Genomic DNA, 27,403 nt, shown 5'->3' with positions numbered 1-27,403 from the left:
GGTATCTTTATTTATTTTTTTTATTTATATATGAAATTTATTGTCAAATTGGTTTCCATACAACACCCAGTGCTCATCCCAAAAGGTGCCCTCCTCAGTACCCATCACCCACCCTCTCCTCCCTCCCACCCCCCCATCAACCCTTAGTCTGTTCTCAGTTCTCAACAGTCTCTTATGCTTTGGCTCTCTCCCACTCTAACCTCTTTTTTTTTTTTTTGTTCCCCTCCCCCATGGGTTTCTCTTAAGTTTCTCAGGATCCACATAAGAGTGAAACCATATGGTATCTGTCTTTCTCTGTATGGCTTATTTCACTTAGCATCACACTCTCCAGTTCCGTCCACGTTGCTACAAAAGGCCATATTTCATTTTTTCTCATTGCCACGTAGTACTCCATTGTGTATATAAACCACAATTTCTTTATCCATTCATCACTTGATGGACATTTAGGCTCTTTCCATAATTTGGCTATTGTTGAGAGTGCTGCTATGAACATTGGGGTACAAGTGCCCCTATGCATCAGTACTCCTGTGTCCCTTGGATAAATTCCTAGCAGTGCTATTGCTGGGTCATAGGGTAGGTCTATTTTTAATTTTCTGAGGAACCTCCACACTGCTTTCCAGAGCGGCTGCACCAATTTGCATTCCCACCAACAGTGCAAGAGGGTTCCCGTTTCTCCACATCCTCTCCAGCATCTATAGTCCCCTGATTTGTTCATTTTGGCCACTCTGACTGGCGTGAGGTGATATCTGAGTGTGGTTTTGATTTGTATTTCCCTGATAAGGAGCGACGCTGAACATCTTTTCATGTGCCTGTTGGCCATCCGGATGTCTTCTTTAGAGAAGTGTCTATTCATGTTTTCTGCCCATTTCTTCACTGGGTTATTTGCTTTTCGGGTGTGGAGTTTGGTGAGCTCTTTATAGATTTTGGAGACTAGCCCTTTGTCCGATATGTCATTTGCAAATATCTTTTCCCATTCCGTTGGTTGCCTTTTAGTTTTGTTGGTTGTTTCCTTTGCTGTGCAGAAGCTTTTTATCTTCATAAGGTCCCAGTAATTCACTTTTGCTTTTAATTCCCTTGCCTTTGGGGATGTGTCGAGTAAGAGATTGCTACGGCTGAGGTCAGAGAGGTCTTTTCCTGCTTTCTCCTCTAAGGTTTTGATGGTTTCCTGTCTCACATTCAGGTCCTTTATCCATTTTGAGTTTATTTTTGTGAATGGTGTGAGAAAGTGGTCTAGTTTCAACCTTCTGCATGTTGCTGTCCAGTTCTCCCAGCACCATTTGTTAAAGAGACTGTCTTTTTTCCATTGGATGTTCTTTCCTGCTTTGTCAAAGATGAGTTGGCCATACGTTTGTGGGTCTAGTTCTGGGGTTTCTATTCTATTCCATTGCTCTATGTGTCTGTTTTTGTGCCAATACCATGCTGTCTTGATGATGACAGCTTTGTAGTAGAGGCTAAGGTCTGGGATTGTGATGCCTCCTGCTTTGGTCTTCTTCTTCAAAATTACTTTGGCTATTCGGGGCCTTTTGTGGTTCCATATGAATTTTAGGATTGCTTGTTCTAGTTTCGAGAAGAATGCTGGTGCAATTTTGATTGGGATTGCATTGAATGTGTAGATAGCTTTGGGTAGTATTGACATTTTGATAATATTTATTCTTCCAATCCATGAGCAGGGAATGTCTTTCCATTTCTTTAAATCTTCTTCAATTACCTTCATAAGCTTTCTATAGTTTTCAGCATACAGATCCTTTACATCTTTGGTTAGATTTATTCCTAGGTATTTTATGCTTCTTGGTGCAATTGTGAATGGGATCAGTTTCTTTATTTGTCTTTCTGTTGCTTCATTGTTAGTGTATAAGAATGCAACTGATTTCTGTACATTGATTTTGTATCCTGCAACTTTGCTGAATTCATGTATCAGTTCTAGCAGACTTTTGGTGGAGTCTATCGGATTTTCCATGTATAATATCATGTCATCTGCAAAGAGCGAAAGCTTGACTTCATCTTTGCCAATTTTGACGCCTTTGATTTCCTTTTGTCGTCTGATTGCTGATGCTAGAACTTCCAGCACTATGTTAAACAACAGCGGTGAGAGTGGGCATCCCTGTCGTGTTCCTGATCTCAGGGAAAAAGCTCTCAGTTTTTCCCCGTTGAGGATGATGTTAGCTGTGGGCTTTTCATAAATGGCTTTTATGATCTTTAAGTATGTTCCTTCTATCCCGACTTTCTCAAGAGTTTTTATTAAGAAAGGGTGCTGGATTTTGTCAAAGGCCTTTTCTGCATCGATTGACAGGATCATATGGTTTTTCTCTTTTTTTTTTGTTAATGTGATGTATCACGTTGATTGATTTGCGAATGTTGAACCAGCCCTGCATCCCAGGAATGAATCCCACTTGATCATGGTGAATAATTCTTTTTATATGCCGTTGAATTCGATTTGCTAGTATCTTATTGAGAATTTTTGCATCCATATTCATCAGGGATATTGGCCTGTAGTTCTCTTTTTTTACTGGGTCTCTGTCTGGTTTAGGAATCAAAGTAATACTGGCTTCATAGAATGAGTCTGGAAGTTTTCCTTCCCTTTCTATTTCTTGGAATAGCTTGAGAAGGATAGGTATTATCTCTGCTTTAAACGTCTGGTAGAACTCCCCTGGGAAGCCATCTGGTCCTGGACTCTTATTTGTTGGGAGATTTTTGATAACCGATTCAATTTCTTCGCTGGTTATGGGTCTGTTCAAGCTTTCTATTTCCTCCTGATTGAGTTTTGGAAGAGTGTGGGTGTTCAGGAATTTGTCCATTTCTTCCAGGTTGTCCAATTTGTTGGCATATAATTTTTCATAGTATTCCCTGATAATTGTATCTCTGAGGGATTGGTTGTAATAATTCCATTTTCATTCATGATTTTATCTATTTGGGTCATCTCCCTTTTCTTTTTGAGAAGCCTGGCTAGAGGTTTGTCAATTTTGTTTATTTTTTCAAAAAACCAACTCTTGGTTTCATTGATCTTCTCTACAGTTTTTTTAGATTCTATATTGTTTATTTCTGCTCTGATCTTTATTATTTCTCTTCTTCTGCTGGGTTTAGGCTGCCTTTGCTGTTCTGCTTCTATTTCCTTTAGGTGTGCTGTTAGATTTTGTATTTGGGATTTTTCTTGTTTCTTGAGATAGGCCTGGATTGCAATGTATTTTCCTCTCAGGACTGCCTTTGCTGCGTCCCAAAGCGTTTGGATTGTTGTATTTTCATTTTCGTTTGTTTCCATATATTTTTTAATTTCTTCTCTAATTGCCTGGTTGACCCACTCATTCGTTAGTAGGGTGTTCTTTAACCTCCATGCTTTTGGAGGTTTTCCAGACTTTTTTCTGTGGTTGATTTCAAGCTTCATAGCATTGTGGTCTGAAAGTATGCATGGTATGATTTCAATTCTTGTAAACTTATGAAGGGCTGTTTTGTGACCCAGTATATGATCTATCTTGGAGAATGTTCCATGTGCACTGGAGAAGAAAGTATATTCTGTTGCTTTGGGATGCAGAGTTCTAAATATATCTGTCAAGTCCATCTGATCCAATGTCTCATTCAGGGCCCTTGTTTCTTTATTGACCGTGTGTCTAGATGATCTATCCATTTCTGTAAGTGGGGTGTTAAAGTCCCCTGTAATTACCACATTCTTCTCAATAAGGTTGCTTATGTTTATGAGTAATTGTTTTATATATTTGGGCGCTCCGGTATTCTGCGCATAGACATTTATAATTGTTAGCTCTTCCTGATGGATAGACCCTGTCACTATTATATAATGTCCTTCTTCATCTCTTGTTACAGCCTTTAATTTAAAGTCTAGTTTGTCTGATATAAGTATGGCTACTCCAGCTTTCTTTTGGCTTCCAGTAGCATGATAAATAGTTCTCCATCCCCTCACTCTCAATCTAAAGGTGTCCTCAGGTCTAAAATGAGTCTCTTGTAGACAGCAAATAGATGGGTCTTGTTTTTTTATCCATTCTGATACCCTATGTCTTTTGGTTGGCGCATTTAATCCATTTACATTCAGTGTTATTATAGAAAGATATGGGTTTAGAGTCATTGTGATGTCTGTATGTTTTATGCTTGTAGTGATGTCTCTGGTACTTTGTCTCACAGGGTCCCCCTTAGGATCTCTTGTAGGGCTGGTTTAGTGGTGACAAATTCCTTCAGTTTTTGTTTGTTTGGGAAGACCTTTATCTCTCCTTCTATTCTAAATGACAGACTTGCTGGATAAAGGATTCTCGGCTGCATATTTTTTCTGTCTAGCACACTGAAAATCTCGTGCCAATTCTTTCTGGCCTGCCAAGTTTCAAAAGAGAGATCAGTCACGAGTCTTATAGGTCTCCCTTTATATGTGAGGGCACGTTCACCCCTTGCTGCTTTCAGAATTTTCTCTTTATCCTTGTATTTTGCCAGTTTCACTATGATATGTCGTGCAGAAGATCGATTCAAGTGACGTCTGAAGGGAGTTCTCTGTGCCTCTTGGATTTCAATGCCTTTTTCCTTCCCCAGTTCTGGGAAGTTCTCAGCTATTATTTCTTCAAGTACCCCTTCAGCACCTTTCCCTCTCTCTTCCTCCTCTGGGATACCAATTATGCGTATATTATTTCTTTTTAGTGTATCACTTAGTTCTCTAATTTTCCCCTCATATTCCTGGATTTTTTTTATCTCTCTTTTTCTCAGCTTCCTCTTTTTCCATAACTTTATCTTCTAGTTCACCTATTCTCTCCTCTGCCTCTTCAATCCGAGCCGTGGTGGTTTCCATTTTGTTATGCATTTCGTTTAAAGCGTTTTTCAGCTCCTCGTGACTGTTCCTTAGTCCCTTGATCTCTGTAGCAAGAGATTCTCTGCTGTCAGCTATACTGTTTTCAAGCCCAGCGATTAATTTTATGACTATTATTCTAAATTCACTTTCTGTTATATTATTTAAATCCTTTTTGATCAGCTCATTAGCTGTTGTTATTTCCTGGAGATTCTTCTGAGGGGAATTCTTCCGCTTGGTCATTTTGGATAGTCCCTGGCGTGGTGAGGACCTGCAGGGCACTTCCCCTGTGCTGTGGTGTATAACTGGAGTTGGTGGGCGGAGCCACAGTCAGACCTGATGTCTGCCCCCAGCCCACCGCTGGGGCCACAGTCAGACTGGTGCGTGCCTTCTGTTCCCCTCTCCTAGGGGCGGGATTCACTGTGGGGTGGGGTGGCCTGTCTGGGCTACTTGCACACTGCCAGGCTTGTGATGCTGGGGATCTGGCGTCTTAGCTGGGGTGGGTAGGCAAGGTGCACAGGGGCAGGAGGGGCAGGCTTAGCTTGCTTCTCCTTAGGTGATCCACTTCAGGAGGGGCCCTGTGGCAGCAGGAGGGAGTCAGATCCGCTGCCGGAGGTTTGGCTCCGCAGAAGCGCAGAGTTGGGTGTTTGCGCGGAGCGAGCAAGTTCCCTGGCAGGAACTGGTTCTCTTTGGGATTTTGGCTGGGGGATGGGCGGGGGAGATGGCGCTGGCGAGCGCCTTTGTTCCCCACCAAACTGAGCTCTGTCGTCCGGGGGCTCAGCAGCTCTCCTTCCCTTTGTCCTCCAGCCTTCCCGCTTTCTGAGCAGAGCTGTTAACTTATGACCTCCCAGACGCTAAGTCGCGCTTGCTGTCGTAACACAGTCCGTCAGGCCCCTCCGCTTTTTGCAAGCCAGACTCGGGGGCTCTGCTTGGCCGGCGAGCCGCCCCTCCGCCCCGGCTCCCTCCCGCCAGTCCGTGGAGCGCGCACCGCCTCACCGCCCTTCCTACCCTCTTCCGTGGGTCTCTCGTCTGCGCTTGGCTCCGGCGACTCCGTTCTGCTAATCCTCTGGTGGTTTTCTGGGTTATTTAGGCAGGTGTAGGTGGAATCTAAGTGATCAGCAGGACGCGCGGTGAGCCCAGCGTCCTCCTACGCCGCCATCTTCCCTCCCCTCCCATAATGGTATCTTTAAAGTATAGTGCAATGTGAATGCTCAATATGCATTGGCTGAAAAAATGGGGAAGGAACTTTAGTTAACAGTCATTTTAGTTGAAATTTAAATAGTTGTAAGAAAGCCTGTGAAAACATTTTATAATTTATTGTAGTTTTTTTATATTTTATTATAAATTCATTCACTTATAATATGAAGTTATAACTTACTTTATTATAACATAACCTTTTATTATATTAAATTTATTATACTTTTATTTATTGTATTTATTTGTTATAATTAAAACCTTTCCTGCTACAACTGCTGTTATCCATCTGAAGTAAATGGGCAGTGAGAAATGCCTCTCCATATATTGGAGTATATTTTTTAAAAAATCTTTTGCTTGTGGCAAAATAAATAGATATTTAGAAATATTGATTTAGAAATATTCTAGAAATATCTAGAAATAACCACCGTTTTGAGGGTCTTTAGAAATTTTCTAGATACATATATGAGAATACATTCTTTCAAATAGTTGTGGCAACAGTAGATTTTAAATGCCAATTGAAAGATTCACCTGATACATTTTCTAAAGTCCAGTGTTCAGATAAAAGGTTGTTTTTGTTTTCTTTTAATTTCTGGAAAAACTGTATGCCAGGCATAACCACTCTTGGCCCAATAGCACAGGTTGGACAGGCTGTATGCCTCCTTGGAAGATGTAGTTGCCTTTACTCAGAGTCCCACAGTTCACATGATAGATGATAGGACCTCACTCCCCAACTGTCCCTGTAAAGGCCACTGAGGTGAGTTTGCTCATGAGTAAGGCCTTGTAGGATAAAGGCCTTCTTCAAGAGCTATTGTGCAGGATAAAAAGATGGGTAGGAGTTGTTAATTCCAAATACTTGATAACAAGGTTGGTAATTTTGCTTTCATTTTTGGAAATCAGTCAAATGATTTCAGAGAAGTAGATGAGCAAGCAGAGATTTAGCAACTGCTGACTTACGGCAAAAATGCCAGACTTCAAGCTATTCATTCAGCAAATAGTTGTTGAGACTCTCTCCATGCCAGGAACTGTTCTGGGTGCTGTGGATACAATAGGGAACAAAACAAAGTCCCCCTCATGGAGTTTATATTCTAGTGGGATAATAGATAAAGAAGTAAAAATCAAAGGTATCTACAATCAGGTGATAAGTGCTATTTTTTAAAAAACACATGAAGAGGTTTGGGGCACCTGCATGGCTCAGTCAGTTAAGTATCCAGCTCTTGATTTAGGCTCAGGCATGATCTCACAGTTCATGTGTCCGAGCCCCACATTGGGTTGTGCGCTGACAGAGGAGCCTGCTTGGGATTTTCTCCTTCTCTCTCTGAGCCTCCCCTACTCGCGCATGCTCTCTTTCAAAACTAATAAATAGGGGCGCCTGGGTGGCGCAGTCGGTTAAGCGTCCGACTTCAGCCAGGTCACGATCTCGCGGTCCGTGAGTTCGAGCCCCGCGTCGGGCTTTGGGCTGATGGCTCAGAGCCTGGAGCCTGTTTCCGATTCTGTGTCTCCCTCTCTCTCTGCCCCTCCCCCGTTCATGCTCTGTCTCTCTCTGTCCCAAAAATAAATAAAAAACGTTGAAAAAAAAATTAAAAAAAAAAACTAATAAATAAACTTTAAAAATTAAAAGAAATAAAAACAAAAAGCACATGAAGAGGATCAATAGTGTTCAGAAAAGTAGAGTTGCTATAGAGAATGTGCCAGATACCTGTCATTCCTTTTCCTCTCATCATTCTTTCTTCCCTCTTCTTTCCTCAGCAATTGGCTCCAAGAAGGCTGACCTATGTGGACTACCACAATTGACTTCCTGGGAGTCCCTGCAGGAGATAGGAGTGAGCAAAGAGAGTGAAGTTAGGGAATTTATTCTTTGTGGTTGGTAGTGTTCTTTATTACAAGGTCATTGCTTCTGTAGGGTGGCCCTCCAGGGGGCAGAAAGGTACCCAGTAGGTCACTGGGATTGGTAAATGGGACCACTCCTGCTTCCCTACCTTGGTTCCTGGACCCAAATAGTCTTCCTACTGGGGAAACAGTGCCCTATAGGCTTCTCTGATTCAGTGTATAGATTGCATTCTGGAGAATGAAACCCTGTTCTTGCACAGTATTCCGTCTGAGATGTTACTTCAGTTGTACCATCAGCAAGTCATTCCATTGCTCTCTCGGGTTGGCTCCTCTGCAGAGGGTGGTATATGAAAAGACCAATGGGTCCTATGATCATGAGATCACTCCTAGACCTCCAGTACGAAGTGGGTCGCTGGTTGGATGCTATGATGCATGGAGGTTCCGTGTTTATGGATCAGGTGCTCTGTAAACTCCTGTACAGTGCTACAGGCTAAAGCTCTGCTGGCAGGAGATGTAAACGTATACCAAGAATAAATGTCTATTCTTATGAGGACAAATTGACCCCCGGTATGCACAGGGCCCAAGATAGTCAACTTGCCACCAACTGCCTGGTTGATCCTTCAGAGAATAGTACCATACCAAGAATTAAACACTAATCTTTCTGGCAGTTTGGATATTCAGAGGTGATGGTAGCTAGAACAGTCTTACTGCAAGGTCATGCCTAGTCTCCATCTCTGCCACCACAGTCACCCATTTATGTGCCCATCATGTTTCTACTCTTGCCTCCTAAAAGTCTGTTTTAACTACAATACCCAGGTCAGTTCGTTTACACTCAAAACTCTGTAATGGCTCCCCACTTCAGTCAGTAAAATCCCAAGTCTTTACAATGCCCTTCCTCCTTCCTCCTCATTACTTTTCTGACTTTATTAGCTACATAATTCCCTGACTTCACTGTGCTCCCGCTGCACTGGCCCCCTTACTATCCCTTGAACTGGCCAGATCCACTCCCACCTGGGTCTTTTGTTCTCTCCCTGAAACACTCTTCTGTAGATAGATATCTGCCCTCTCCTTCACCTACTACAATCTTTGTTCGAATTTCATCTTCTTAGTGAAACCTACCCTGTCCCTTTTATCATCTTATTTAATATGACATAATGATAATGCCCCACGCTTCCCCATCCAGCATTCCCCATGCCCCTTACTCTGCTTTCCTTTTTTTCCCTATTAAATTAACTGTTTTCTTACATGCAACTTTATCTGTTGTGTTTCTTGTGTAGTGTCTGTCTCCCCTGCTAGATGACAGGGATCTTTGTTTTGTCACTCACATTCTTTAAACATCAGGAAAAGTACCTGGAACAGAAAAAGAAGAAAATTGAGCCTCCCAGGAATAAAGGCAAATTAAAACAAAGGTGACACTTTTGTGTTAAAATTAACAATTAAGACTTAGTAACCTCCAAAAATATCAAAAGTATATGGGAAAAGTGTTTCCATAGTTTACTAGTGAGTTTACAATTTGTAACAACCTTTTGGAAAGCCCTTTAGCCATATAGGTGGTTTTTAACCTCTAGAATTTCAACTTTTATACACATTATCTCCAAAACTACTTTTCTCAGCTTAGCTATCTAACTATGACTTGAAAAGTTGATTTAACGGTGTAGTCAGCCAACCAGTGGGGCAAAGGCCTGGCATTCACATGTTTTATGTTTAAACAGTATTATTTACACAACCCAACATTCCTTTTTCTCATTTGAACTGATTTTCCCATTAGTTTTGCAAGACTAGAAAAACCGTTAGCAATAAATTGTGAAATAGATCTTTTGCTAAAGTTCAGTGTGTTTAAACAGTTTGGGTTCTTTTGTTTTCTCATTTTTCCCAGCTCAATGTTGTTTTTTTCTCATTCAACAGGTTTTTTCATTTCTAGCTAAAGTTGATTTTAATTTATGATTTATTTCAAATATACCTGACTTGTCTTTGGAGCTAAAAATCAGAGCTGGCTTTTTGTTGAAATCATGTTTATTTGCTAATGAGCTTATTATCATTTATTCTCCAGTATTCATTGGGAAACAATTATATGCCAGGCCCTACACAGGTCTAGCGAGGCTCTGTCTCTGCCCTTAGGAGGTTACTGGGGGAAACAAACAAGTAACTGTGTAGAGTGCTGGGATTGGGGCAGGCTCCAGGAAGGCAGTGTGGCTTGATTGACTCTAGGTAGGGTGGGAAAGATGGGCACAGGGACTCAGTGTCTTTTCAGTTCTCTCTCTCTCTCTCTCTCTCTCTCTCTCTCTCTCTTTCACAATTGGTTATCTGATCTGTATATTGGCCAAATGTTCTGAAAATTTTATGAGAACCAGAATATTGTTTTAAAGGAAACCATGAGTAAGTTAATATAATTCTACAAGCTTCTCTGAAGAAACTTTAGAGCATTTAAAAAGCATGTTTTTTAAATCTTTCAATGGGAAGTGTACATTCCTTTCTCCTGGACCCATGTTTATTATTTGTGGTTTTGTAATATATGCCTGCCTATGTTTTTGCAGAATTGTTGCACTATATTAATTAAGAAGAGCCCCAGGACCCAAAGGGTTTGAAGTTCATATAGCAGTTGTCCCACTGATACCTCTTTTCTTGAGTATTTATTGTTAGATGAAATTGGTTTTATAGTTTCTACCTTATATATAAACTAGCTATATATAAAATTATAAATAACTAATAGAATTGACTACATAAAGATTTTATGATGTCATCATGCAGTAACAATGTGAACAGAATAAAAAGCATGCAATCAACTGAAAAATATTTCCAACATGTGACAAATTTAATATCCTTAATGTATAAATTACTCACAAATTAGAAAACAAAGCATTATGATCCAATTAAGCAAAAGCATACAAGGTTTATACAGAAAATGCATGGGAAAATACAATTAATAGTGCTTATTATGTGCCAGGTGTTTTTCTAAATGCCTGCTAGATTAACTTTTAACCCTCATGTCAATTATGAGATGACCCTGATCGAGTTACTTAATCTTGCTATGCTTCAGTTTTCCTCCTCTGTGCACATGTCTAAGAATTTTTCTATGAAAGATGCAAAGAAGTGAGGTTGCTGGGTCCTAGACATTGTGTATTTTAAATTTAATAGACCCCACCAAAATTCTATCCAAATTGCTGTGTCAACGTATGTTCCTATCAACACTGTTTGAGATTACTAGTTCCCCGCCCCCAGCCAACACTTAACAGGCTCTGTTATTTTCTCTTTTTGCCATTGTGATGGGCAAATCACTTGTGCCTTTCATGGATTCAAATCCCGCTCATCCTTAAAAGTACATTTAATTCCCTGTTCTCTTCGAGTATTTCCTTTAAATGCTCAGTAAATTATTTTTCTTTTTTTTTTTTTTTTAATGTTTATTCGTTTTTGAGAGAGAGAGAGATAGAGACAGAGCACAAGTGGGGGGAGGGACAGAGAGAGACACACAGAATCCGAAGCAGGCTCCAGGCTCTGAGCTATCAGCACATAGCCCCACATGGGGCTTGAACCCATGAGGCGTGAGATCGTGACCTGACCCTAAGTTGGATGGTCAATGGACTGAGCCAACCAGGTGCCCCAGTTAATTATTTTTCTTTCTTTTCAATTGCCTCAACACTTCGTCTACTCATTCAACAAATGTTTACTGAACATTTACTGTGTGTTCAAGTCACTGCAGATAAAGCAGTGAATAAATTAGGCAAAGATTTCTACCTTTATGGAGCTTACATTCTAAGGAGGAAAGCAGACAATAAAAATAAAGATAAATTTATAGAATATTAGATGGTGATAAGGACAAATAAAGCAGATGTGGGGAGGCGGGTAAGAAGAATCAGGGTGGAAATAGGATTGAAATCTTAGATACCATGTCTGAAGAAAACCCTAGGGAAAGGTTACTTGTGCCTTTTTAGCATTTATCACTTTCTATTCTATGTTTATTTTTTTTATTGTGGTAAAATATGTAAAACAAAATTTACCATTTTAACCATTTTTAAATGTACAGTTCAGAGACATTAGGCACACTCACATTGTGTGCAACCATCTTCACCATCTATCTCCAGAACCTTTTCATTTTCCCAAATGGAAACTCTGTGCCCAGTAACCAACTCTCCGTTCCTTCCCTTCGCAGTCCCTGGAACCACCCTTCTACTTTGTGCTTCTATGACTTTGACTACTCTCGGTATATAATATCAATGGGATCGTACAATATTTGTCCTTTTGTGTCTCGTTTATTTCATTTAGCATAATTTCTTCAAAGTTCACCAGAATTTCCCTCCTTTTCAAGGCTGAAAAATATTCCTTTGTAGGTATATACCGTATTTTGTTTTTCCATTCATCTGATGGACATTTGCTTTCTTTTCTACCTTTTGGCTATTGTGAATAATGCTGCTGTGAACATGGATGTACAAATATCTATTCAAATCTCTGCTTTGAATCCTTTTGGGTATATAACCAGAAGTAGAATTACTGGGTGAAGTGATATTTTTATGTTGAATTTTTTGAAGAACGGCCATACCATTTTCTGTGGTGGCTGCACCATTTTACATTTCTGCCAGCCATGCGCAAGGGTTTCAGTTGTTCCACATCCTTGCCAACACTTGTTTTTTTTCTGTTTCATTTTGTTTCTGTTTTGTTTTGTTTGTTTTAATAATAACCATTCTAACAGGTGTGAGGTGGTATCACATTGTGGTTTTGATATGCATTTCCTTAATGATTAGTGATGAGTGTCTTTTCATTGCTTCATGGCCATTCACATATCTTCTTTGGAGAAATATCTATTCAATTCCTTTGCCCATTTTTGAATTGGGGTGTTTTTTGTTGTCAACAGCAATATATAGGAGTTCTTTATGTATTCTGGATGTTAATCCTTTATCAGATAAGTGATCTGGAAATATTTTCTCCTGTGAGTTGCCTTTTAGTTCTATTAACAGTGTCTGTCTTAGTCTATTCAGGCCACTATAACAAAATACTGCAAACTAGGTAGTTCATAAACAAAGGAAATTTATTTCTCACAGTTCTGGAGGCTGGGGAGTCCAAGATCAAGGTGCTGGCAGGTTCAGTGGATGGTGAGAGCCCTCTTCCTGGTACATAGATGGCCGGCCGTCTTTCTGTAGTGTCCTTACATGGCAGTAGGGATGAGGGCTGTCTCTGGAGTCCCTTTTATAAACAGGACAGTAATCTCATTCATGAGGGCTCTGCCTTGATGATCTCATCATATCCCAGAGGCCCCACCTCCTAATACAATCACCTTGGGGGTCAGGATTTCAACATGTGAATTTTGAGGGAACGCAAACATTTAGACCATACCAGTGTACTTTGATGCACAAAACTCTCATTTTCATGCAGTCCAGTGTATTTTTCCTTTGGTAGCTTGTGCTCTTGGTGTCATGTCCAAGAAATCATCATCACATCCAATGTCATGAAGGCTTCCCCTATGTGTTCTTCCAGAAGTTTTGTAGTTTTGGATCTTATGTTTAGGTCTTTGATCCATTTTGAGTCTCATTTGCATACGGTGTTATAGAGGGGCCAATTTCCTTCTTTTGCATGTGGATACTAGATGTTCATTTTTATTACATTTGATAATTTTCCATATTGCAAGGTCCCTTGAAGACAGCACTGTGTCTTATAATTGTTTATATCCCTTACATACCATGTATTTAATAAGAGCTCAATATGCTTTAAAAAAAATAAATGCTTTGTGGTTACTGACTATTGAATTGAATTGAAAATATTACTGTGCATCTTAATTGTAAGACCAACTCATAATAGGCATTTTAAAAATGTTTTTTTTTAAATTATGGAATTTAATATATTCTTATTCTAAGGGATTTCATTCTCAAAGAAAAATTACTTTTTCAATTAAGTGATATTGATGGGATTGGAGAATGAGGATTATTGTAAATGTATTACATAATACATACATACATATATATATATAGAGAGAGAGAGAGAGAGAGAATAATATAAATACCAAAAAATAAAGTACATAGCCATTTTCAAAGCAAATACTCAACTTCTACTTTGAATATGGTGAATTAAAATGAAGAATACTTTTTTTTCACTTCTCCAAATCTTTTTGAAATAATACAATCAAAAGAAAAGCCATAAGGGATGAGCACTGGGTGTTGTATGAAACCCAATTTGACAATCCATTTCCTATATTTAAAAAAAAAAAAAAAGAAAGAAAGAAAGAAAAGCCATAAGAACTCTGGGAAACCAAAAAGGGTGATGTAATAGTTGCACAGAAATGTTCCCAGTGAACTAGGCTTGTTGGCACTCATGTGCTTGTATAGTCCCTGCCATATCAAAGCTGGACTTTAACCAGTACATCAGTGAGAGTAATGCTGTGCCATTTGGATCTAAGCCTTTAAAAGTCGTGTCAGCTTCCTCTTTTACACTTATAGGGAAGGAAAAGAGCTTTTTTCCTCTATCCATCTTAGGGTCGTTGGCTGGGCCCTTGCAGATTAGACCAACTAAAGACAAATTCACAAGAGAAAAACAAAAGAATTTTATTAACACATACGTTGCACATACATGTAGGAGAACTCAGTGATAAATAACTCAAAGAGGTGGTTAGAACTTGGGCTTATATGGCATCTTAGCAAAGCACAGTAAATTCATAGAGAAGTGACAGGATAAAGGAAAAGGGGTGTAGGCTTCTAAGGGTGACCAACTGTGGGAAGGTAAATATTTGGGGGAAACTAATGGAGTAAGGTTTGTTCGTGGAGGTCCATCTCAGTGTTGGCTTTCTGTCCTTTTCATGGCTATAAAACTTCCCTGGGAGAGGTGAGTTATGGCAGTCCTCATTTCTCAGAAGTTCCTGCTTTTAGTTAGATAAGGGAAGCTCCAGGTAGGCTTCTTTCTGCCTCTGTCAGTTTTGCCTCCAGCTCATAATAATCCTTATGCCAAAGTGGTGTATTTTGGAGTGGCATATTCTGGTCCTCTACACACTCGTGGAAGCTGGCAATACGTGAAACGGTCTTTAAGATTTTTTTATAATTTTGGGGGGTGCCTGGGTGGCTCAGTTGGTTAAGCATCTGACTTTAGCTCATGTCATGATCTGGTGGTTCATGGGTTTGAGCCCTGCATCAGGCTCTCTGCTGTCAGCTCAGAGCCTGGAGCCCGCTTCAGATTCTGTGTCTTCCTCTGTCTCTGTCCCTTCCCTGCTTGTTCTCTCTCTCCCTCAAAAATAAATGAATAAACTTAAAACAAATTTTTAAATAATTTTTGACAGAATAACTCTATTTCTGGGTATTTGTCCTAGGGAAATATTCAGAAAAAAGAACTCCCTTTTGTAAGTTAGATGTACATATCATTATTAATTATAATAATAAAAATGGGAAGGTGGAAGTGGCCTTACTGTTGAATGCTAGGAGAGCATTCAACAAGGTACATTGTATATGACTGCTTAAGCATTATAAACCATGATTTTGGAGCATATTTACTGATAGAATAAAATGCCACTCATTCATGTATTCATTCATTCTGCAAATATATATGAATAACGTGTGTCAGATACTATTATAGATACTGGCTTTTCATAGTGAGCAGAACTCTCTCATGGAATAACTACTATCCTGGAACACTCATTCAGGAAGGGACAAAAAATAGGCAAACAAATATGTAAGGTGGTGATAAATACAAAAAGAAAGATGAAAATCAGATAAGAGGAGAGTTAATATTATTAAAATATGATACAATGATGCAATGTTAGGAGATGTTTATATAGTATAATCCCAGTTTTATAAATAAATAAACAACAACCATTACCACCGCCATGATAAATACATGTACATAGAGGCACCTGGATGGCTCTGTCAGTTAGGCGTCTGACTCTTGGTTTCAGCTCAGGTCATGATCTTGCTGTTCATGAGTTTGAGCTCCACGTTGGGCTCTGTGCTGACAGTGCAGAGCCTGCTTGGGATTCCCTCTCTGTCCCTCTCTCTGCCCCTTCCCAGCTCGCACTGACTTGTCTCTCTCAAAATAAATAAAATTTTAAAAAATTTTAAAAAAAATTAAAAAATACGTGTACGTAAAGATAGAATAATGACTTGAAGAAAAAAATTCGAATATTCACAGTGGTGAGCCCAGAGTGGAAGAATAACTGGTAATTTTTTTTATATGTTCCCACTTTCCAAAATGTCAGTAATGAACATTTATTAGGCTCAGAAAACCACAACACAAATCATTGAAAAATCCATTGAATTAGGTTTAGAATGAAAAATTAATTTACAGATGCTTATTGTTAAGTTCAATTGCTTGAAAGAACATAACATTTGTCAGAACCCTTAAAATGTACGACACAGAGTGAACCCTGACTTATGCTATGAACTTTGAGTAATAACGATGTGTCAGCGTAGCATCATTGAACATAACAAATATACAGCCGAGGTACAGAATGTCCATAGTGGGAACGTTGTGTTGGCGGGGAGGATAGGGGATATATGGGAACTCTCTGTACTTCCTACTTCATTTTGCTGTGTGCCTAAAACTGCTCTAAAAGAATAAAGTTTATTAATTAGAAAAAAAGAGAGAACGCAACGGCCATAATGATGTCAGGCATAGGTATTCTCTAAAGAGGAACTTTTGGAAATACCCTTTATCTCACTAAATTTGGCACACATCACATTTCTGTTTCTCACAATTCAAGAAGCACAATTTTTCCGTATCACGTGGTAAGCACATCCATTTATAAGGGGCAAGTCAATATTTACCAAGGTCACCAAACTGTAACTACAAAACCAATGCCTATTTATTATTTAGAATGAGAAAGAGTGCTGTCACACGAGCTGGAATACATGTTTTCTGTGAAGCAACATATTTTTTTCTGTGAAGGCATGGAAAAATGCCTTATTATCAGAATGTTGCCTGGAGAGCCTGAAGTTAGAGGAAGTAGTAGCCAGTTTTATGATTTGATTATCAAATGAAGTGTTTCTCAAAGTGTAGGTCCATGAGTAGTTCCTGCTCAGATTCATCAAGGGGGGGTGCCTAGGTGGCTCAGTCAGTTGAGTGTCTGACTTTGACTCCGGTCATGATCGACTCAGGTTTGAGCCCCACGTCGGGCTCTGTGCTGACAGCTCAGAACCTGGAGAGTGTTTTGGATTCTGTGTATCCCTCTCTGCCCCTCCCTCCCTCAAAAATAAATAAACATTAAGAAAAACCTTACCAAGGGTATTTATTAAATGCAGGTTCCTAGGCACTAACGTAGATTTACCTTGCCATAATTTCCAGGTATGGACCCAGAAACTACATTTGTAAAAAATTTTTTGTAATGTTTATTTGTGTGTGTGTGTGTGAGAGAGAGAGAGAGAGAGAAAGAGAGAGAGAGAGAGACAGAGTCCAAAGCAGGCTCCTTAGCTGTCAGCACAGAGCCCAACGTGGGGCTCAGACTCATGAACCATGAGATCATGACCTGAGCTGAAGTCGAACACGTAACCTACTGAGCCACCCAGGCACTCCAGAAACTTCTTTTTTAACAAGCACCCACAGTGATATTTATGTGCATGGAAGTTTGTAAACCACTGGTACTTGGACAAAAGGTAGTGATGCCATTTCTTCACAATCTGGAAAACTTTGCCAATGGGAAATTAACAACTCACGGGCATTGGTGAAACTTGCTTTTCCCTAAGTCCACTTCAAGAGCACTGCTAAATTTTAAGTTCTGAGCCTCTAGTTTTCTCTGATTCCTTGACCGTGTTAACTTCATTTAATTACTGTCAAGTCATCATAGAAAAATCATTCTTTTTTCTCTTCATCTCACTACCCAGATTTATTATATTCTTTTTATGTATTCTATACAGGGGTAATTACATACAGTGACAGTTTGATGAGTTTTGACAAATGCATATATCCATGTAATCAACATTCCAGTTGAAAAATAGAATATGCCATCATCCTAGCAAGTTCACTAGGGTCCCTTTCCATCTTATCCTTGCTCCATCTATCTTGGCAACCACTATTACAATTTATATCCTCACAGATCAGTTTTGCCTCTTCTTGAACTTCATAAAATGGTGCATTGAGGAGTGCCAGTTGGTTAAGCGCCTGACTCGATTTCAGCTCAGGTCATGGTCTCATGGTTTGTGAGATTGAACCCCATGTTGGGCTCCATGCTGACAGTTTGGAGCCTGCTTGGGATTCCCTCTCTCCCTTTCTTTCTGCCCCTTCCCCCACTTGTGTGTACGCTCTCTCGCTCAAAATAAATAAGCTTAAAGAAATGGTGTATTGATTATGAGCTAACTCCATAGTTATTGTAAAAGATGACACTCATTTTTGCAAGTCCTTTCAAGAGAAACCACTCTAGGCAAGTTTTAAGAAACTCCAAATATTTCAGTTTTCATTGGTAAAGGTGGAGTACCTTAATTAAGATTCCTTCGCCTACAGAATAAACAGGCTCCTGCTGAGGACTATCCTTCTGTAGCTAGTTAGTGTTACGCCTTCAATTAGATGTTTCTGGTTTTATTAATTAATTTACTTACGTAACTTACTTACAGTGGCAGGGGGAGAGGGAGAATCTTAAGTAGGCTCTGCACCCAGCAGGAAGCCCAACTCAGGGCTCAAGCTCACAGTGGTGAAATCATGACCTGAACCATAATCAAGAGTTGGACACTTAACCAACTGAGCCACCCAGGGGCCCCTCGATGTATCCAGTTTTAAAACTCTGATAGTAAAAGAGAGAATGCAACTGGAGGAAATTCTTCTGACCAAAAAGAATGATATCTTGTAGCTTCTGCAATAATTTGAAGATCAACTTGCTGAAATACCGTTAGTAATAGTAAGAAGAAAGTTTGCAGACAGGCAAATGTATGCCACTTGATCCACAGACTGTGGACCACCTCGTCTGGTCTCAGATTAGATTCCCAAAGGGATCAGTAACATTTTCCCCAGACTTGGATTTCACCATACTCATACACTTGTGTTTTCAGCCTCAAATCACAGTGCTAATCAGAGCCTAAACGAACGTAACATCATTTGAGAAACAATACAACCTTTCTGCCATCCCTCATCATAATTCCTTTGGTCCCATAACACTATTCTCTGGTCCTTACCATTTTTGCATGCTTTGTGCTTTGATTTTTCTAGGATTTTAACATTCCTGCTATTTGTGTGGTTCAGGTCAGTCTTGTAGCGTTAGCATTTGCCTCCATGTTTCTAAATATTTAATCTGTATCGTAGCTTAAAGAGTTCTATGCCATCACTTTGATTTTTTTTTAAGAATCTCCCCACCTTCTTTCTCCTCATTGGAATTGCCCAGGGTCATGTTTCTGAGCACTTCCTGGTTTTGTCTTCTTTTGAAAACTTGTGGAATTATGCCTATATTTAAAAAAAAAGTGTTGAAGTCTAGCTTCCTAAAATCCTCTGTACACATTTTATCCAGCTCAGTCTTGCCCCACTTTGAAGATGATGTGACCACATTTTTCCAGGTTCCCATCCCTTCCATTCCGATGAATGGCTTCTTCCCATTGGTTGGAATCAGAGCACAATTATTTCTATTCCTTCCTATACCCTGTAGGACATGAAATTGTAGGAAGGAAAGTGAAAAACTCTGCTTTTATCTGAATCAAGGGTCCAAATGTTATCTCCACTGTGTGTGTTCTGCCAGTTTTGTGGATTTCCTCCATGTGGCTCAGCTCTGCTTCCATGAAAATGTCACTTCTGTCCGTCTCTTCTTTCATCTTCATCCAAGTGTTCAGGGAGTCCTCTGAATCTATTGTTGTCACAGCCTACAGTGCTGCCCCATCTACTTCCAACAGGTCTTTGTGCTCAGCACACCCTTCTATCACTGTGTTCCCATGGATCTGTTCCATCTCGCCAACTCTCAGTGGTATCCGTGAGGTCTTGTTGGTTGCCCTGGGCCTTAATATCAAAGTTGCTGTTTGCTTATGTATGTTCTGTGCATGATATCTGGACATCTGCTACCTACATTTTGTTTCTGATGTCCTTCCTGATTGTTTTCGTATTGAATCACTCGGCACCTCCCTCACTGTTGAAATTCTTCCCAGCCCTCCTTAATGTCATTCATGGAAACACATTTCAGTTTTATCTAGGTGTTTTTTTCTCCCTTCCCATCTGTTTTCCATTTACAGCCCTTTTGGCCAGATGAATTGGTATCTGACTAAACACATTCTTTTCAGTCTTTGAAAAATTCTCTTCATTCTTAGTCAAATATCCATCATTCCTACATTTGAAGCTATTGCCCTGAAATAAAAATTTGTGCCAAGTGTGTACCTAGTCATTTACTTTTCATGTCATATTTTTGTTCTAAACATTTGTGCCTAAGTCTTTTATATCCCAAATTTCACATCATCTTGAGATGCTTCCATACTCTATTTTGATGGGCTTTCATTTCCCTGTAACTTGGCAGTTGATGACTTTGACCAGCCTCAGGAGGCTCTGCCATGGGCCAGATTTATACTCCATGAAGATAACACCCTGTCTTCCATGACTTGATTGGGTCAATTCACAGACATTACCATATTCCTTATAAGGAGGTCTCCAAGTCCCAGTGCTTGACTTTTCCTCCATAGCTTTACCATTTCATGTGTCCTCTTCCTCTGTAGGAAAGGATTATTAGAAGTGGTGTAGTATAGTAGAAAAGAACCTTGCTGTTACTTGTTTCTTGGTAGCTAAAGAAGACAAATAAGGGACCTCTACAAGCCTGAGTTTCTTTATCCTTCAAGTGGGGATAGATTACTGACCCAACAGAGTTGTGTTGTTTAATAAGACACTATGTATGAAGCCACTTTGTAAGCTAAAAGTAACATAGACATAGGTTTTAAGAATAATCATTGCATTATTTAGTTTTCCTCCATCATGCAGAGCACATGGAGCATGCATGACAAGTTGCTCAACATTTGCCCCAGACCTATATTAACTCATTTATTGAATGTCTCCTGGAAGCCAGATCCTCTGTAAGAAGCAACAGGGCAAGTGCACAAAACTTGGTGGTGGAGTACGTGGCCAGGAAGAATTGGAATTTGGGAGCATTTCCTTTCCCCAGAAGATTAAATGGGCATTGTGATAGCCTGTACACTTCCTACAGTCACCTGCGCCATGCCTTGTTCTTTGGATTTGAACACTTCAACAGATGTTTTGGGGCATGCAGAGGTCCTCTAGTGGTGTGCAAAAATCTGCTTATTTTCTAGAACCCTGGACCTCTAGCTTATTCAGGATCCACCCTAAGCTAACTTCATCTGGGATCTTGCCACAGTGCACACCCCTCTCCACCTTGACCATGATGGGACAGCATAGTTCTCTAGTGAGTTTGTAGGACAATCATAGTAACAATTAACCATGATAGTAACAACTACAATTCACATGTATTGAATATCTACCTTGCGTCACATACTCTGCTAGGCTCTATATACATCAGTGCTTTTCAGCCATTAAAAAAATTGTCGCTCCCCTAAGGAGACTTTTTAGACATGTTTTTCTTGATATCCCTTCTATGACACGTTAATACCATAGATGTACTGTGTATTTGTTAGGTACTACATGTAGATAGGTATTTTCTGTGATTTATATTTAAAGAGAACCCCCAAGAACCAATTTTCACCCTCTTGAGGGTGATATTACCGCCATCGAGAATGTGTGTGTGTGTGTGTGTGTGTGTGTGTGTGTGTATTCCCCTGCTTTTCTCAATCATTCCTCAAGTAATTTTTAAACTGTTTGCTCAATCCCTGAACCTATTACGCAACTATTGACTCCAGGGAAAGAAACCTTAATTTGGAAGTAACAGCAAACACTCCATTTAAGGAAAGGCTACATTTTCCACATAGAGCCCACCCCAGGTCAAGCCTGGACAGACCCCAGCTTGATGAAGTCTTATGGTCCCTCTCACACACGATTTTCTTTGTGACTTCTTCCCCCAGGACCTTGAATAGATGCTGGACATTCCTCATCAGAAACCTGCGGAGGATACTAAAAAGACAGCCACAATTTTCCTTCTGCTTGCTGCCAAAGTTCTTGAGGCCAGCTGTTGGGGTAAGATTTTCTAGGATTTTACATACATACATATACGTATACACACACACACACACACACACATATACATACCTACATACATACATATACACACAAATACTGCAATCTGAGGTTTCAAATGCCGTCTTAGTTTTCTGTGTCAAAGGGCTAGAAAATGTGGAAATGAGGGAAGGTAGTAGAAGGATGGGTGAAGGAGAGAAGGAGAGAGAGAGAAAAGGAAGACAAAGTATCATGGAAGGAACAAGGGTTTTGCAATCAGACAACCAGCTTGGTCACTTTGTGACCTTGGGAGAAAGTTACTTAAACACTCTAGGTCAGTAAAAGACTTGTTATTCCGGGTCTATCTTTGTACTCACAATATCTGGCATGTAAAAGGTGCCCAGTTGTGTGTCAGCATTATTATTATCACATACACATGTTGGTAATAAAAGGAATTGGAATCAAATAAATTTGCCATTCAAGTTTTCAAATCTTAGAAAAGGCTTATGCATACCAATACACATGGGCGCAGCCATGAGGCATTCTGGGACTCCAGGAGCAAAAGCTGATGGGAAAGGACCCCCATTCAATTTTTGAACCAGGAGAAATAAGACAAGGGAGTCATCAGTGGAGGTCAATTTATGGCCCTCATTACTGATCAATGCCGCTTTATAGAGCTGAGCTTCTATCTGTGAGCAGGTGGGATTCTCACACCAAACTCCAGCAGTTGACCAATTTACTCATCACCCTGAGGCCACACCAGAACATGGCAGTCTTCCCCTTGTGCAGAAAGATGCCTTCTGTGGATATTCCCTAAGAAAAGGAACAGAAGCAAGAGCTAGGCCACGTGTGACTTCTTTCTCCTTCTAAACTCACCAAGCAGGCTAAGTCAGTTCACCTCCCAGGGTGGGAGTGGGGGCAATGTGTAAAGGAACCGAAGAGGCCGGGTGTGTTATGCCAGTGGATGTCCTTCAACCTGGACAAGATAAAACAAGAGAGGGTTGGATGTGAGATTCCCACCTTCTATTGGATCATAGTTAGTAATGGGAGGTAACAGAACTGGCAGCATTCAATCAGTCCATAGAACTGGCCCTGAGTGGGAGGAAAGGCTACTGCAGTATGCTTCAAAATGGTCAACAGTTAGCTCTCTGGGGAAAAAAAAAATGATATCCATTTATAAGTTTTACTGATACAAAGGTTGTGTAGCACACAATTTATAAGTAATAATAAAACATACAATCTCCTTTAAATTCCATATAGCCAATTGATTCTCACTAAATGTTTTCACTGATTGTTGCTGAACTCTTGTATCCATAGCCAACCTGTGGTTACAGTTCAACCATGATTTGATAAGTGGAGTAATTTCCACCATCCAGATAACAAAAGATGTAAATAACTCACAAGCACAGGCAATAGTAAAATGTAGTAAGATTATTGAGAAGTGATGAGTTTGTGTATTTATGACCTTTGCTTTTAATGTAAATTAATTGTATGTTTATATAATTTAAATTTTAATAATGGCTGTGTTTAACAGTCCAGCTTGTAAAATGCCTGAAAACTTACCAGTCAGCACACCACTGAGGGATATCCCATAATCCGAATTATGTTCGGCCCCCACCTAAGGAGAACAGCATCCACCAGGGGGCAGTGTGGCTCCAGGTGGTCCCTTATGCAGGGAGCCAGCCCTCAGGCTGCAGTTACTAGAGGAATAGTCAGAAGGTTGAGACTTAGGGCTTCTCTCTGGGTGTTGACCCAGGAACAATCTGGAGACCAAAACACATGACCTGAAATGCTAGTGGAGAAGGGGTCAGGGGACAATCCACCTGCTCCCTGCACCCATGTGGCAATAGGACAGGGCAGTAAGGCCCATTGCAGACCCCGCTCTCTGGTGATGTGAAGATGTACTCTGGACAGAAGATGTTCTCGGGCTCAGGAGCTTGAGTGAGACAGAATTTAATTACCTAAAATTGGGTTCAGGGTCTGTAGTTGAGAGAGCCAGGGAGGGGAGATCAACACTAGAAGCAAAGCAGAATTTCCTAGTCAGCTAAAGAATGTGGAGCCTTGGGGGACACAAGCAGAATCATAAAAATCCAATTTCCAAACTGCTTTCTTCCCTATACACAGGAGCTGTAGTTTAGTTTTTAAAAGTAGGAGCAAGTTATGTAGCATAACGTGCTATTCAACAGAGGCTCTATACTGATAAATACTTCATATTTAATTTATCCTAATTCCATTTTATATGCTTACAGTCACTTTCTAAAAGCCCCACTTGAGGCTTAAATGCCTCTTGTAGGACTTTGAAAGTGTAGTTTCTTGGTGACTTAACTTTTCCGTATCCAAAGTGAATCTAGCCACCCTAACAGAGCAAAAGCAAAACTAGTACCTGGAAAAATTACATTTTCTTTCTAATGTAGGCAAAATTTTCCCTAGAATAATAAGCTATCCAAAACATTTATATAAAGTTTTTGTTTTTTCTCTATACTCACCTGTTAGGAAATTGCTTCCTTATTTTGTTTATTAAGATCTAGCTTTGTAAGTCCAGGATTTCAAAAGAGTTGTGTTTATCTCTTTGCTTGCTTCAGGCATGAATTGCTCCCAGGCCATGGGAGAAAAGTGAGTTCATAACTGATGTAAGGGCTTCAGATTAATAGAAGATCAACAATTTTGGTTTGAGAGAATAATGTCTTACATTGTTATTTTTAACAGTTTATGAGCAATTATATTCAGGGATATATTAGAAACAGTGGGAAAACAGAAAATTTTGGGTGATCAATGTCTAACACAAAGTAGTTCAAGTTGTTAAATTATTTATTCCAAAAAGTATGTTATGTCTGTGTTAAAAAGCTAAGTCATGTTTCAGTGTAGAAGAGTAAGAGAAAAGATATCTAAAATAAACTAAGGCATAGGATCACAGAATATATCCTGTTTTATAACTTAAAATATTTTTTATAATGCATAGTTTTAAATATGTGCATAGCTAGAGAGTAGAGTATAATGAACCCTCAAACTTTGTGACTCTTGTTTCATCTATAGCTTTACAACACCATTGATACAACATTTCATCTCTGAATACAAAACTTAATAAGTAATAATATACTATTATCACATTTAAAAAATCATCATAAAAATTTCCATAGTATCATTCAATATATGGTCATTGTTTAATTTCCCCAACTTTTGTGTATGTGTGTGTGTGCACACTTGAATTTATAAGGATGATACAATATATTGCAGTTGGTTAACATGTCTCTTAAGTGTCTTTTCATCTGTAGGTTGTCCTGTCATTTCTTTTGTTTTTACAATTTATTTTTTAAAGAAAACATTTTTGTTACTATTAAAATCACAAATATTTACCCATCATTCTTTAAGGCTTCGTAATATTCCATTGTGTGGGTGTTCCATGATTTATTTACACAGTCTTCTATTGTTGGATAATTGTGTTCAATGTTTTCCTAATACTCAATCTATTGTGAACAACACCCTAATACATACATCTTTGGAGACCTGCTTGATTATTGAAGAAAAATTGATAGATACAGAATTCCTGTTTGAAAGAATCAGTCTCTCTTTCTCTTCCAATGCTTTTTCCAATGGTTTGCTTTACTTCTAAAGTAAAGGTATGAACTTGCTTTTGAATTTGATTTAAATTCAAACTCTCCAAAAATTGAGGATTCCTGCAATAAATATTGAAACCATTTCTTTCTATACTGGTAGGGTTCAGGTAAACAGAGTCTTTCACTACAGATGGGTCAGGAAGAGGTTCATTGCAAGATGACTATACAGGTGTTCATAGTCAAAAAGCTGGTTAAACTGGAAGGTGTCATATGTCCTCAGTGACCCACCCCTCTGGCTTGATGAGTCACTTTAATTTGAACTGAAGATGTCACCCTCTTTCATAAGATTGATGAAAAACCCTGAGCATGTCAATAGAATGCCTTGGAAAATGTGTTCATTCCTTCTTTGATTAGCTGTACTTTTACTGTGAGGTTACAAGAAAGTCTAGTCTCCAGTAGGGAATGTGAGTAGTTGTTATTGCCACAGGATAAGATTCTTAACTTCCTTTGAAAGCTCTCAGGAATTCAGTGTGGGGTCGGATGAATGGGAAGGGGATGGGGGTAAAGATAAACAAGATCAGCCGTGAATTGACAATTATTGAAGCTAGGTGATGGGTACATGGTAATTCATTCTACTATTTTCCCTAATCTGGAGTATGTGTGAAAATTCACGTCCATAATAAAATTTAGAAGATCTCCCAGAGCAATATGGCCAGTCCATGGCCTATGCCCCTGGGTGGCTCTTTGGGGCTCCAAGTACAGCCCTTGAAGCAAACGTGAATAAGATTTCATGATAAATTATTGTAATGGGGGTGTTTTTAAAGTAATAACAGGTCCTTGGGGAGATTTCAAATGATATTCCATGCAAGCGTGTGCTACCATTCACTTTTATTTCATGCAATAAATGAATCATACAGGAATATTTTACAAGGGAAATTATTGTAGCGCCTCATCAATGACACTGGAGGGTTCTGCCTTATATCCTCTGTCAAGGAGACCACTCTTACAGAGCAGTCTTTAAAAAAAACCTTCACAATCAGGAAATCTCACTTTCTATACAATCTGGTTTATAAAAGGTACTGAAAACACCTATGGTGTACCAAATTGGGATTCATGAGATAACACCGAATTTTTTTTCTTTTAAACTTCTTCAGAAAGTCAGGCGCATCCAAGGACCTCATACACGGTAGGCCATCACCTAGAGTGGCTCTAGAAAATCAGGTGTCTAAAATTTTAATTGTAGAATGAATCCCATGTTCTGATGGAATATATTGTAGATATAAAGAATGCTTACAGGGGTGGTCTGGGTGGTTCAGTCAGTTAAGCGTCCAACTAGATCTTGGCTTAGGTCATGATTTCACAATTCATGGGATCTATCCCTGCATCAGGCTCTGTACTGATGGCAAAGGGCCTGCTTTGGATTCCCTCTGTCCCTCTCTCTCTGCCCCTGCCCTACTCGGGCTTTCTCTCTCTCTCTCTCTCTCTCTCTCTCTGTCTCAAAATAAATAAATAAAACTTAAAAAAAAAAAGAATGCTTGTTTAGTTATATAGGTATTTGATCTATTAGATGCCTCCTCTTAGTAGGCTAAGGACTAGGTGTTGAAAGTGCAAAGTGAAATCACTTAACCAGCCTCAGTGGTGATTGTCTGACATACAGAGAAGAGGGGGTATTTCATTTTATGAGTCAGCAACCACTAGCAAGCAGATGGCTAATTTTTTCTTCCCCTATACCCTGACAATGAAACAAGAAAGCTATAACCCTTAGAGCATAAATTAGATCTTGATTATAAAAGACCTCATTTCATAAAATAAAGATTCTATCCCTTCAAGGGATTCTTCATTTTACACATAAGGAAACAAAGGATGAATGACGCTTATAAACTCAAGGTTAGATTGAAATCATAGTTTGTTCTGATTTGATTACATCAAATGGCAAAATCCAAAACTTGTCTGGTGACTTCCTTCATAAAATAAGAGAACGTTTTATATTCTCTGTGAAAAAATGGGTTGCATTCTGTCTGCCACTAATGCCGGCTTGCTTCTCACTAATACCAAAGTACACAGTATCATT

The 27,403-nt window shown here is 39.5% G+C and overlaps 1 long non-coding RNA gene across 2 annotated transcripts in view; it reads left to right on the top strand.

Annotated features, from left to right (window-relative positions):
- Positions 1-27,403, top strand: part of LOC147574973 (uncharacterized) — a 211,276-nt gene that overhangs the window by 3,018 nt on the left and 180,855 nt on the right. For both annotated transcript variants that reach the window (XR_015242929.1, XR_015242928.1), the window contains exon 2: positions 21,688-21,799. This is a non-coding gene — a long non-coding RNA (uncharacterized LOC147574973). The remainder of the gene's footprint in view (positions 1-21,687; positions 21,800-27,403) is intronic.

This window comes from Puma concolor, chromosome D4 (genome assembly GCF_028749965.1).
Source record: "Puma concolor isolate L17-30 chromosome D4, mPumCon1.1.hap2, whole genome shotgun sequence".
NCBI lineage: Eukaryota > Metazoa > Chordata > Mammalia > Carnivora > Felidae > Puma > Puma concolor.
The sequence above is the reverse complement of the archived record's forward strand: the minus strand, read 5'-3'. Positions and strand labels throughout refer to the sequence as shown.